Source organism: Canis lupus, chromosome 6, assembly GCF_048164855.1.
Source record: "Canis lupus baileyi chromosome 6, mCanLup2.hap1, whole genome shotgun sequence".
NCBI lineage: Eukaryota > Metazoa > Chordata > Mammalia > Carnivora > Canidae > Canis > Canis lupus.
This window is the reverse complement of record NC_132843.1, coordinates 71,569,343-71,575,342: the sequence shown is the minus strand read 5'-3', so window position 1 is coordinate 71,575,342 and position 6,000 is coordinate 71,569,343.

Here is a 6,000-nt window from a genome sequence, read left to right as displayed (position 1 = left end):
AGCACCAAACACATCTTGTTTTCTGTGTTACAGGTGCTTTATCTGGAGACGATAAGGAGGTGGGGTGTGTGTGTGTGTTGGGTGCAATTCCATTCTACTTGCTCTTCACATAATCCTGGAAGGCTGCTTGGAAGAGGAGGTATTTCAGCAGTCTTCCAAATAAATAGATATACTTGGCCGATTAAGGAGGGACACCAGGGGCAGGAGGGGTAGGGATTGAATCTGAAGTCCAGAGCTGGTGAAAGAGTCAGGATATCAGCTGGGGCTGAACAACTGGCCCGTGTAAGACCCTCTGTTGGCTGCTGGAAGTTGCCAGAAGGTAGCAGCAAGGCTCCCCAGGGGTTCTTTCAACCTGTGCCCTTGGTTCTTTCCTCAGAAGAGAAAACAAAAGCACTTTAACCTCCTCTGGCCAAACAATCAGTCTGGAAAGAAAAAGAGAAGGGCAGCCCGGATGGCTCAGCGGTTTAGCACCGCCTTGGGCCCAGGTCGTGGTCCTGGAGACCCGGGATCGAGTCCCATATCAGGCTCCCTGCATGGAGCCTGCTTCTCCCTCTGCCTGTGTCTCTATCTCTCTCTCTGTGTCTCTCAAGAATAAACAAATGAAATTTAAAAAAAAAGAAAAAGAGCAGAGCCATCCAATCGTCCAACCGTCCATAGAGGATCAAGGGCCCAGAGGTCTACAAAGCAATGTCGAGGCCCCAACATGTTTCTCACTGGGGCAAGAGGCCCCTTTCCCTTCTGGGTGGGAGCTGCCAGCTGCCTGGAATCTCTGCAAACCTTGTGGGGAGGAAATTGGAAACAGGAATTGAAAAACTAGGATTCCAAAGCTTGTCCTGACACATACCGGAAGCAATCTAGCTGTCCACCAACGGGGCGGCCACTTACAAATAAGCCACGTCAACAGGCCAGACTTCACCCAGCGTAAGACAATATTTATGCCGACATTCGCTTTCCAGCTTCCCATCCTGTAGAAACAGCTGGACCCACCAGGGTGAGTGTACACGTGGAGAAAGGCGAGGAGACGGAAAATGCAGCCAAGAGAAGTCCAGTGTTGTGCTGGAATCAACGTATTGGCCGAGGCGAAGAATAGGACTGCACGTGTGCTGGGATTCGAACTGGAGCTACACTGCCCTTTTAAACCAGAGTATAATATTAAAAAAGGGCCCTTGAAGGGAAAGAGTGGCTTTTCCGTTTGCACTCGGTTCACTATTTTCTTGCTGTACGTGAAGTTCAGAGAGAACTGTAGAGCTCTTGAGCTTGCACATTTCTTCAAAGGGTCATCAGAGTCAGACTCCCTGTCCGTCTTGGTTTTCTGTGCAGGCTAAAAATGACATGCATGGAATAGTTAAATCTGTGAAAACAAAAGCGTCTGCTTGGATCTAAAGTTGGACGCGATCTCTCGGGGGATGCGTAGCTTTAAACTATCTGGTCCACACTGTGGGTGGAAACAAGTGGTCTGAGACCGTGATTGCGGGGCCTGATCAATCTGCCGTAGGACTTCAGTAAGGAAGGATTAACCCTAGAGGCCCAACCTCATAGTTCACTGGAGAGTCGTCATTCCCGGGAGGGAAGGGAGGTTGCGACCACCTGGCATTGCCTACCACCTGGCCATTTACAAGACACTTCCACGTCCTTTGTTTCATTTTATTAACAAATATGGGTCCTCCTTCCCCAGACCCCAAGGAGGGGCGCAGGACAGATTCCTGTGTGCTGGGGCTGTGGGGAGTCCTCGCACTCATCCCCTGAGTCCAGAAAGGCTTAGAAACCATTTGCTCTCTGGTGTCTGGGAAGAGTTACCCAGAACCATTCTCGTCCTCACGGAAGCTCGGCACTGAGGCGGGGAGGCCTCATGGATGAGCAGTGGGGCTCTTCAAAGACCCGTGTCTCTCTAGTTTCAGACCTGGACCCAACGCTTGTTTGCTGTGCAGTCCCAGCTTTGTGTTGGATCTTCTCTGAGCCTCAGCTATAATTTGGGGCAATAATACCTTCCTTGGAGAGTTGCAAGGATTAGAGCAGGTACATATGTAACATGTCTTATCCAGGGAGTGCCCTGCTCAGAATAGCCCCCTCAATGGCTAGCAGCTGGTCCCAGGTTTGGAGACCCCGCAGAGTCAGTGTCTCTGTGTTACCTCACTGGCACATTCGGGGGCAGAGTCCATGGCCCCAATCTCCTTAGCTCTAACAAAAGACACCCTAATATTGCAGACCTTACCTCTGTGAGAGGTAGCAAGGTGGTGAACTGGCTCTCTCATTCCTCCCTATTGCAGACTCTACTGGAGCCCTCAGACAATGAGGTGTCTCCGGAGCAGACACAGACCTGTCCCCAGGGGCAGGCTTCTGGCTGTGGAGAGGGGTCCAGCCAGGGTCTCATCTTGTCCTGGCAGGAATCATCACCTCTCTCAGAACTCCTAGACCAAACCCCAAGGCTCCTGGCAGTGTCTCCGGAGACAGATTTTGCTCCCTGGCTGGACAGATGCTGTTTCCAGGGCCCAAGCTGGGTACTCTGTGAGACTCAGGGCAGACGGGGCTCAGACTCACCCTCAGGGTTCTCTTGAAACTTGGGGAGACCATCACGTCTGCCCTTGTTTGCTTGTGCAAGCCCAAGTGTAAAGGCAACATGAGGCGAGACTGGCAGTCACAGCTCGGCGGCTGCTGGGCACTCGCCCTCGGCTTTGCTCCCTCCTTATCTTCTTGTGGTGGCTGCTTCACACCTGCAGGGGATTGGCCTGGCTCCCGGAGGTCTTTGGCTTTCCAGGCCCTGTGCAGACACCCACGCCTGTCACACAGGTTCTCGGTTTCTCTGATGCCATGACCAGAGAAAGGGCCGAGTCTATCATAGGCAGCCTCTGCAAGGCCACTGACGTATCCCCCCGTCTAATTCCCACAGGTGCCCCACGATGGTGTTCTGAGTGTCTCCCTTTGCAATGAGATACCCGACACTCAGGCAGTAACTGCTGGGAGCTTCAGAGCTCAAACGGGCAGACCCTAAAGGCCAGGCCCTTTGCATCATCCCAGGAGCCAGAGCTGTCACTTGTGGTTCTGGGGTTGGCTGCGCAGGGTCGGGGGCCCCCTGGGCTGATGGAACAGGAAAGGAGCTTATTTCTTATGGAGCCTGGCTCTGTGGCTGGGGCCCTATTCCTGTGGCCTTTGAGAAGTGGAGCCAACCCTAGGCACACACCTCTCACTCCCATGCACCCTGCCTTTGTTGTGCACAAAACTGCCCAGTGGGCAGCCCCCAGGGCTCCTCTTCTATACCTCTTCCTCAATCCTTGCTCACTGGGGCAAACTCAACCACCCCCAGCAACCTTATCTGATGGGTGGGGGTAGAGCAGGGCCAATGACACTGCTCAGAATTCTCTGTTGGTCCCCGAGACATCTACCTGTTTATGCAGAAGTCAGGCGCCACACCTGAGGGGCTCCTTGGAGAGGTTGCTCAGAAAGCTCAACTGTGCTCTTCCTGCTTGCTCTAAGTCCCCAGGGCCACCTAGGCTGGTAAACGTGGCAACAGGAGTCACCTGCCCTCATTACCTGGCATCATCGTGAACTCAGACATGTCTCCCTTACCAGCCAAATACACACTGAGACATTCGAGCTTCGGGCTCCAGCTGGGAGACCAGGTTATCCTACCCATCACATGCGGTGCCACTCGGCCCCCAGGGATTTACTGAGGCCTCATTGCCCAAATGCTCTAGAATGAGCTTCCTCCACTTCTTGTAGGGTCCTGAAATTTGGTGGTAATAAACTATGCTTCTTTATAATCCACCTTTCTTCCAGAAACTGCCTGATGCATAGTAAGCATTCAGTACATCGGTTACTAAATTTACTTACATTTTTTTTTTAAATACAAGCAATACTTGATCAAATTAAGTAGAAAAAAAAAAAAAGGATACTGAGGCCCAGACTGTGGCCTTGAAATGCCATTTATCCCTGAAACTATGAGGGTTTCTTGTAGAAGACGCTGATTCCAGACTTGGGCAGGAGATGAGTAAGATGGACCTGGAACTTTTTTTTTTTTAATTAAAAAAAAATATTTTATTTGTTTATTCATGAGAGACACAGAGAGAGAGAAAGGCAGAGACACAGGCAGAGGGAGGAGCAGGCTCCAAGCAGGGAGCCTGACGTGGGACTTGATCCAGGGACTCCAGGATCACACCTGGGCCGAAGGCAGCGCTAAACCACTGAGCCACCTAGGGATTCCCCCTGGAACTTCTTACATTGCAAACAAGGAAACCGTCGAAGACTGCTAAAGCCTACAGATCTGATACACAATGCTGAGTCACGTTGGGCTGCCTGAGTTCAAATCCAGCCTCTACCACTTGCTAGCTACATGATTTTGGCAAAATGATTTTTTTTTAAGATTTTATTTATTTATTCATGAGAGACACACACAGAGAGACAGAGACAGGGGCAGAGGGAGAAGCAGGCTCCATGCAGGGGGCCTGATATGGGACTCGATCCTGGGACCCCACGACCCCAGGACCACTCCCTAGGCCGAAGGCAGTCACTAAACTGCTGAGCCACCCAGGGATCCCCATGATTTTATTTTTTAAAAATTTTATTTAAATTCAATTTGCCAAAATATAGTATAACACCAGTGCTCCTCTCATCCCGTACCCTCCTTTTTGTGTGTGTGCCCTCCTTAATGCTCTTCACCCAGTCGCCCCATCCCCCCCACTCCCCTCCCCTTCTGCAACCCTTTGTTTCCCAGAGTTAGCAGCCTCTCATGGTTTGTCTCCCTCTCTAACTTTTTGGGAAAATGACTTAATCCCTCTGTGCCTTAGTGTGCTTATCATTGTCCCTCATAGCACCTACTTCAGAGGGTTGTGTGAGGATTCGATATAATACATAAATCAAGGTCCAGAACACCGGGAGTGCTGCATGAAAATTGAACTTTTATTATCGGGCTGTATGCTGCATTAGCATGGCTCTCCCTGGGTCTCTGAATGGTGATTCTGGGCAGGGAGAGAAATCGGGTGTCGAGAGAAGAAAAAGACGATGGAACCCTGAACCAGCTGCGTCTCAACAGTCTGCAGCTGACGGCGAAGGGACTAAAACAGCAGCAGCCGGGACACATCCTGCTCTGCCTCTGCAAACACATCTCCAGACACTGTCTCATTTTAGCCTCCTAACAACCCTGCCTGGTGGGGACTGTTATCCCCAGTTTACAATGGGGGAAACAGAAGCTCTGGAAGCTCAGAGAATGCAGGTCCTGCCCGAGTTAGGTAGCGGGGTGGGAACCGCAGGTGGGTGACAGCTGAGTTACTGGGACCAGCCGCCGAGGAGCAGGAGCTCAGGGCCAGCAGGGCCTGCAGGGCGACCAGAGGCCGCGCTCCTCCAACCGCCCCAGGCCCGGTTACACACCGAAGGCCGCCCGGGCCGGGGAAGCGGGATCCCGAGTCGAGCCGGCCCGGGGCCTCTACCTGTGAGCAGCAGCGACATCTCGTGGCGAGAGGGGGACGGACCCCGGGCTCCCTGCGAACCTCGGCCCCGCGGGGCCCGCACGGTGCTGGGGCGCGGACGGCCTCCAGGAGGCCCGGTCCCTGCCCCGGGGTGCGGGGCACCTGCGCGCCCCCTTGCACCGGGGCCTCCCTGGGGAACGTAGCCTTGCTCCCCGGGACGGCCAGCCTCGTTTCAGGGTGACTTTTACCCTCCTCTTCCTTCCCTGGGCTCTCGGCCCGAGAACCAGCGCCTTGAAGCTGGGCCGCCGGTGGGATGGCCGCGGGGTCGCGGAGGGGCTCCCCGGGCCGTGCCCACCTGGCCACCGCTCTCGGCCCGAGGCAGCCTCGGTAGCGCCGCTTGCCGCGTGGGGGGAGCGGCTGGGGGGAGGGTGCTGCGGGGGGGGGGGGCCGGGCAGCGCCGCCCCTCGCGCCTCCACGCCGCGCGCATCCCCGGCTGGACGCGAGGGACGCCGGGCCTGCGAGTCTGCAGGGCCCGGGTTCGGTTCCGCGCCCTGCCTGTGAGCCGCGACACGTCGGGCCCTCCCTGCAGCACCCCGGGCTC